The sequence below is a fragment of the Microcaecilia unicolor genome, chromosome 10, assembly GCF_901765095.1.
Source record: "Microcaecilia unicolor chromosome 10, aMicUni1.1, whole genome shotgun sequence".
Taxonomy (NCBI): domain Eukaryota; kingdom Metazoa; phylum Chordata; class Amphibia; order Gymnophiona; family Siphonopidae; genus Microcaecilia; species Microcaecilia unicolor.
Genome location: NC_044040.1, coordinates 49,285,202 through 49,292,928, shown reverse-complemented (window position 1 = coordinate 49,292,928; position 7,727 = coordinate 49,285,202).

Below are 7,727 nucleotides of genomic sequence, written 5' to 3'. Positions count from 1 at the left end.
CGTATACAGGTACTTAACTTACTTGTACCTGGGGCAATGGAGGGTTAAGTGACTTGCCCAGAGTCACAAGGACCACCTGCCTGTGCCTGAAGTGGGAATCGAACTCAGTTCCTCAGGACCAAAGTCCACCACCCTAACCACTAGGCCACTCTTCCACTTCCCCTAAGAGATTCAATCTGGAGTTGGATCGGTCATCATTTATGTGAAACCAGCCCTTGAACTGGTTCAGTTGAGTCGGGTGATCTATTTAAAGATAAGTTCTTGCCATACTGAAAAAAAGTGTACTGGGCATTAAAATGTGAAGGATGAGCGAGTACTTGGATTTTGACAGGTATACAGACATGTAGTGTACGCATTATTCATATTTTAAAAATTTAAACGATAAACACATTCAGTTATATACTTGTTGTTTTGTTAATATTCCACCAGTGTCGTTATGCTCATATTAGCCCTCTCCTCAAGTCACTTCACTGGCTTCCTATCCGTTTCCGCATACAGTTCAAACTCCTCCTATTGACCTATAAGTGCATTCACTCTGCAGCTCCTCAATACCTCTCCACTCTCATCTCTCCCTACATTCCTCCCCGGGAACTACATTCACTGGGTAAATCTCTCTTATCTGCACCCTTCTCCTCCACCGCTAACTCGACTCCGTTCCTTTTATCTTGCTGCACCATATGCCTGGAATAGACTTCCCGAGTCAGTACGTCAAGCTCCATCTCTGGCCGTCTTCAAATCTAAGCTAAAAGCCCACCTTTTTGATGCTGCTTTTAATTCCTAACCCTTATTCACTTGTTAAGAACCCTTATTTTATCATCCTCACTTTATTATTCCCTTATCTCTTGTTTGTCCTGTTTGTCTTTCCTAATTAGATTGTAAGCTCTGTTGAGCAGGGACTGTCTCTTCATGTTCAAATGTACAGCGCTGCGTACGTCTAGTAGCACTATAGAAATGATAAGTAGTAGTAGTAGTAGTAGTTTATACAGGACCACACCCAGAAGCAGCGAGTAGCAAAAAATGGCACATGTCAGAGTTTGGTCCTTCACATTGAAACATAAGTCACTTTAGATTAATAAGGATAGCATTTAAAAGATGCACATGAAAAAAGTTGTTGATACACATAAAAAAAAAAAGACTTATAAAGAGGCAGGCAAGTCACAGGCCAAAGGTTCCCATGTGAAAGAGTCGTCAATGAGGTCATTATAAAATATTGATAACCAAGCTATTGTCTAAAGGTGTAAATCGTGTTGGGTTTGATTTTTGTGCTTTCAATAGTTCTACCCTGCATGTAATTGATTGGACCTTTCAAAGTGTTTTATAAATTTATTTATTTATTAATGTATTTATACCCCACATTATCCCACAAACATGCAGGCTCAATGTGGCTTACATAAACCAGAAAGAGAGAGAGAACTCCGGGTGATATCAGATACAAATGTGAATAGTAGAGAAGGGCAAGCAAGAAAGGATACTTTACATATAACAGTACATAAGAATAGGACTAAACAGGATCCATGTATGCCAGCTGGCAGAGGCTATAGTCCTACATTGTTCCCGGAGAAAATGCTTTGGTAAACAGATGCGTTTTTAATGCCTTGCGAAAGGTAAGGTATCTCTCTGACTGGTTATGTCTCTAGGAAGTGCATTCCATAGTTGCGCACTGATGAAGGGAAAGCTTGACGCCTGAATAGATCCATGCAACATAAGTGCATATGCACCTTTATAAAATTAGCTCTCCAAAAGCGTCTACACAGAGTTGCACTTGCTCTGAGGCAAGCGTGATATTTCCGCCTAAGTTTGTGTGAATACGTATGTATTTTATAAAACATACTCCACCCTAGTTCTGCCCAACCTCTGCCCCCATGAATGCTTACAATTATAGGGGGTAATTCTCTATAGCTCACCTAGTTAGGCATTGAGATGATGCACACTAAGCATGAATTCTATATCAGCAAATGCACGTGCAAGTTCCATTACAGAATACCTGGGCAAGTCCATGAGCACTTTTGCAAGGTCAATGGCTCATGCCTAATTCCTGTCAGTTAAGTGCATAAATGCTAGCATTCTATAAGATGTACGGGTAAGTGACAGGCACGCCCCTGACCCACCCATGCTCCTCCCGGTCCATGCCCCCCATGCTATGGATTTGGTTTGCACAATTTGCAGAATCACGACTGACAGTTTCGTGCATGACTGCTAATTAATGCAAATGAACACCAATTATAGCCTAATAGGATGTTAATGCCTCTTGTAACTGACACTATTCTATAACTTCCATGTGCAATTTGGTCAACCACGCGTAAACTTAAGCATACAAGTTCACAGAATTAGCAGGATACTGCATACTACTACTACTTATCATTTCTATAGTGCTACTAGACGTACGCAGCGCTGTACATTTGAACATGAAGAGACAGTCCCTGCTCAACAGAGCTTACAATCTAATTAGGACAGACAAACAGGACAAACAAGAGATAAGGGAATAATAAAGTGAGGATGATAAAATAAGGGTTCTGAACAAGTGAATAAGGGTTAGGAGTTAAAAGCAGCATCAAAAAGGTGGGCTTTTAGCTTAGATTTGAAGACGGCCAGAGATGGAGTTTGACGTACCGGCTCAGGAAGTCTATTCCAGGCATATGGTGCAGCAAGATAAAAGGAACGGAGTCTGGAGTTAGCAGTGGAGGAGAAGGGTGCAGATAAGAGAGATTTACCCAGTGAACGGAGATCCCTGGGAGGAATGTAGGGAGAGAGAGTGGAGAGGTACTGAGGAGCTGCAGAGTGAATGCACTTATAGGTCAATAAGAGTTTGAACTGTATGCGGAAACGGATAGGAAGCCAGTGAAGTGACTTGAGGAGAGGGCTAATATGAGCATAACGACACTGGCGGAATATTAGTCGTGCAGCAGAATTAAACGTATAGGCTAGGTGTGAGAAGTGTGCTTTTGTACATGCATACTCCTGGGGAAATTTTATAAGTGCCTACTTCTGCACATAAAACACAAGTATTGTGAGCAGAAGGCGGCGGCTATTTGTTGAAGGTCTGTCTGTGTTTTGCAGGTGTGACCAAAGGAGGGGTTGAGGAAATGTGTAATTGCTGTGTAGGAATCTGCAGCAGCCCAGCTTGTTCTGTTGTTCAATCTGCACCTCCCAATTGGAGGTGTATGGTGCTTTAGAAAATTCAATTGACAGTTAAACTAAGAGACTTCTGTTCTGGCTTTTGTTCATTTCTGAGGGGGTGCATGTACTAACAGTTTTTTGAAAAACTGACTGCTTCTGCACGCCCACCTGGACAAAGCTCAGTAAGGCAAAGAGCAGTGTGGATCTGATACAAGGAAAGATCGCTGGGGACATTTCTAAAGAGAGGAGGTGGTAGCACATAAACAGTCTTTATTCTTAACTACAGGCAAAATTATGTCATACAACTGTAATGGAAGAAGACCTAAGAATAAGAGCAACAGAGCTAGGAAATAAGCTAAGTGTCATTCCAATCAATCTGACTCTGCTGCCATTGCAAACTTACAATAACAAAGTATTTTAACATCAGAACAAGCAAAGCCCTCAAGACCCTGCTCAGTGATTCTTACTTCTGTTCCATTCCTCCAGAAGATTAGAATTAAAAGTTTTTGAAAGCACTTCCCACACACTTCAATTCATTTTCATCCATCGCACAAATAGCAGTTCAAGCGTTTCTGGTTTCACTGTGCCAGTCCTCTGTAGGAACCTACAGAGAAAGGCAAGTCATAAATTCCTCTTTTGTTCCTGAAGAAACTCACACGACAATAAAACATAAAAACAGAGAAAAATGTAGGCAGATGGATAGGCCATACGGTCTTTCGTCTTCCCATCCATGCCACCTACTCTCTCTTTCACTCCATTAGAGATCCTATGTATTTGTCCCAAGCTCTCTTGAATTCAGATACTGTTTTTGTCTCCACCATTTTCACCGGAAAGCTGTTCCACGAATTCACCACCCTTTCCATGAAGAAATATTTCCTCAGGTTACTTCTGGGTCTGTCCCCTTTCACCTTCATCTTATGAGCCCTTGTTCCAGAGCTTCCTTTCAATTAAAATAAACTCGCCTCCTGTGCATTTATGCCATATAGGTATTTAAATGTCTCAAACATATCTTCCCTCTCTTGCCTTTCTTTCAAAGTATAAATATTGAGATTTTAAAGTCTGTCCCCATACACTTTATGACAAAGACCACTGACCATTTTAGTAGCCACCCTGTGTAGTATCCCAAATTCCGCTTTTCTTTTGTACACAGTACTCTCTTTAGGGTCCAGACCAAAGGCAACCAGTTTATTTATAAGCCGCCTATGTGGAACTTTGTGAAAGGCTTTGCTAAAATCTATGAGTCACCCCTCGATCCAACTGCCTGGTCACCTAGTCAAAGAAATTAATCATATTTGCCTGACAGGGAAACTATAAAAGAGGACATGAAATTAAACTGCAAGGTGGTAAGCTTAAAAGCAACAGCACAGCAAAGAGGGTACAAAAAGACAACGTCCAAATAGCAAGAGAAAGCACCAGGAGCCTTCAAAATTGGGACAAAATTCCTTTATCGCACAACTTGGAAAACTATCTTCAAAGAATGACCCAACATGGGACGTGTTTCGGCGCTCAGCGCCTGTGTCAGGGGTGAAGCAAATGGCGCCGCCACTTCCTGCTCGGGGTTAGAGAGCAAATCTCAGAGGGTGGACACGGCTGAAACATGGCCTGTGCCAGGTCATTCTTTGAAATTTTTTTCCAAGTTGTGTGATTAAAGGAATTTTGTCCGATTTTGAAGGCTCTTGGAGCTCTCTCTTGTTATTTAAGCTTAAAAGCAACATTAGGAAAGAATGGTGGATGCTTGGAATGCCCTCTAGGTGAAGGTGGTTAGGACATAGTAACATAGTAACATAGTAGATGACGGCAGAAAAAGACCTGCACGGTCCATCCAGTCTGCCCAACAAGATAACTCATATTTGCTGCTTTTTGTGTATACCCTACTTTGATTTGTACCTGTGCTCTTCAGGGCACAGACCGTATAAGTCTGCCCAGCACTATCCTCACCTCCAACCACCAGCCCTGCTCCAACCACCGGCTCTGGCACAGACTGTCGCCCCCCCCAGCCCCCCACCCCCCCAGCCCTGCTCCCACCCCGGCTCTGGCACAGACCGCAAGTCTGCCCAGCCCTATCCCGCCCCACCACCAGCCGCTTCCGGCTCTGGCACAGACCGTATAAGTCTGCCCAGCCCTATCCCCGCCTCCCAACCACCAGCCCCGCCTCCATCTTGACTAAGGACAGAATTAAGAAAGGTTTGAGAGAAATAGAGAAGATCACTATCTAGTAAGAGGATGGGATCAAAGTAAAACAAAAAACATAGAAGTGTGAAACCTGCATAAGAAGGTAAGTAGCGTGTTCTGCACAAAGCAGAAGGCACTCTCTAGCCATCTTGCTGGGTAGCTAGATGAAACATGCTGATCTTTATCTGCCATCTCTTGCTACTATGCTTAAAAAAAAAAAAAAAGAAAATCGGGCCCATTCGCACTCTTCTCCTTACCCAGTCCAAAAATATCAAACATATAAACGGCAAGTGACCGATTCACCTGCAAATGCGCAGTAGAGACTTCCCTCTCTGTCCCGCCCTCGCGTCAAGACGTGATGACGTCAGAGGGCGGAACAGAGAGGGAAACGGAGTCAGAATCAGTCGGACGCTGCCGCCTGGAAACGAACATCGTGCGCACCAACCTCCACCCCCCATCCCCGCCGCTGCTCCCCCCTCCTCCGTATCGGGCCCCTTGCACTAACCTGACAGCGCCTCTCACCTTAGTGTGGAAGCACTGCAGGCAGCAGCAGAGCGATCTGCTGCTGCCTGCAGCGCTTTCACACGGAGGTGAGAGGCGCTGTCAGGTCAGTGCAGGGGGCCCAGCATGGAGGGGGGAGGGAGCGGCGGCGAGGAGGGTAGCTGTAAATCTCGCAAGTTTTAACAGGCTTAACGGCTAGTACATATATATATGGTCATTTAGCAAGTGAAACTGGCCAACTTTATTCACATATTTTTGAAAGTACATGCATGGGCAATTATGAGTTCACCGATCATTTAGGAAATCTTTGAAAATTTTGATATTGAAGGAATGTTATGCTGTTCTTTTTTTCTTTTTTAAACAAGGAATTATAATTGTTACTGATGAACAATAATAGGTATCTTTTAATTTATGGGGTGACTGTTGGTATTGTTATAAGAGATGGGTATGATCTGGGGGTTTTATGTAATGCTTTGTATTTATTCTGTCTGGCCATTTCTCCAAGACATTTCTAGCCAGGGTATGTGGAGTATGATCTCGGTCTCTCAAATTTATTGCCAATGCTCACAAAAGTATTTGCATTGTGTCAAAGAGAGCTTCCTCTGGGGCCGATTCTCAAACTCCGGCACGGATGGAGAAGCAGGACTGTACCTGATCACCTTATCGCTTGCTAGTACATCATGGATGCATTTGAAGAGGGCATCGCCAGGACAGTGGTCATCTCACGTATCATGGGCTTCGCCTTCTTCGCAAAACTTCAAGGATGGGGCAACCTGCAAGTCAGTTTCCTGATTCGGACAATGCTAAAAGGATGAGCCAGAGCACCACTGCACCGCCGGACACTAGGTACCCTGTCACACATGAATGCTTACACCTACTGTGGCTAGCGCTTGGAAAAGTGTATACAACTATGAGGCAGGACTGTTCAGGGCAGCATTCTCATTGGCCTTTTTTTGCGGCTCTACGCATTGGCAAGTTAACTGTATAATCCAGGTGGAATGCCACCGACCGACTGCAGCTGGACAACATCTCCGTTACACAAGAACTAATCTACATTCGTATCACCAGGTCGAAGACAGATCAGGGCAGTAAAGGTCACATCATTACCCTACACGGTGTTTCACATCTACTTACCTGTCCGTTGGCCAACTTCCTTGCTTATCTGATGGTTAGTCCACCAGTAGGCTAGCCCTTCTGGTTACACCAGGATGCCAGCCCCCTCGCTCGGTAACAGTTTGTGGCTGTTTTTCAAAAGGCTCTCCTTGATGCCAGTCAGCGCCTGAGGGACTATAGGACTCATTCCTTCCATACAGCAGCGGCTACTACTGCATCTCAACATGGGCTCTCACCTCAGGTGATCGAGCAGCTGGGCTGGTGGAAGTCGGCAGCATACCAGGCCTACATCAGACCATCAGGGATTGAGGGCCCTACACAACATTACTTACTAATCCCTTCATTTTACAGATCTCCGGGGGTGTCGATGGGCGGTATAGATCATTGGACACTCTTACACTGAAAACACTGGTAAGTGCTTGGTAGCCCGAAACCCTGGTTTACACCTCAGACTTGACATCAGAGGCACGCCACCTGGCTAGGAATTCCAGGTATGATACGGCACCAACTCCTCCCATTTGTCCAGACGCTGTAGGATACCACACCCTTTCTGGATGCCTCTCTCATTCACTTGGGAGGGCAACATCAGCCACAACCCATGCAGACTTATCGTGATGGCAAGATGTGATCTTTCGAGTTGGCTGTTCTACTGAGTGAGACCATGCGAGGGGCCGATTCCAGATTGTGGTCCAAAGGCGTAAAGAAAGTCAATTGTCAAATTGGTTTGTGGACAGAGCACCTCAGTGGAGTAAAGATCTGGCAATTCATCTTTCAGAACTCGCCGAGGACCTGCTCATCAATGACTTCCAGGAGGCCCTGGAGAG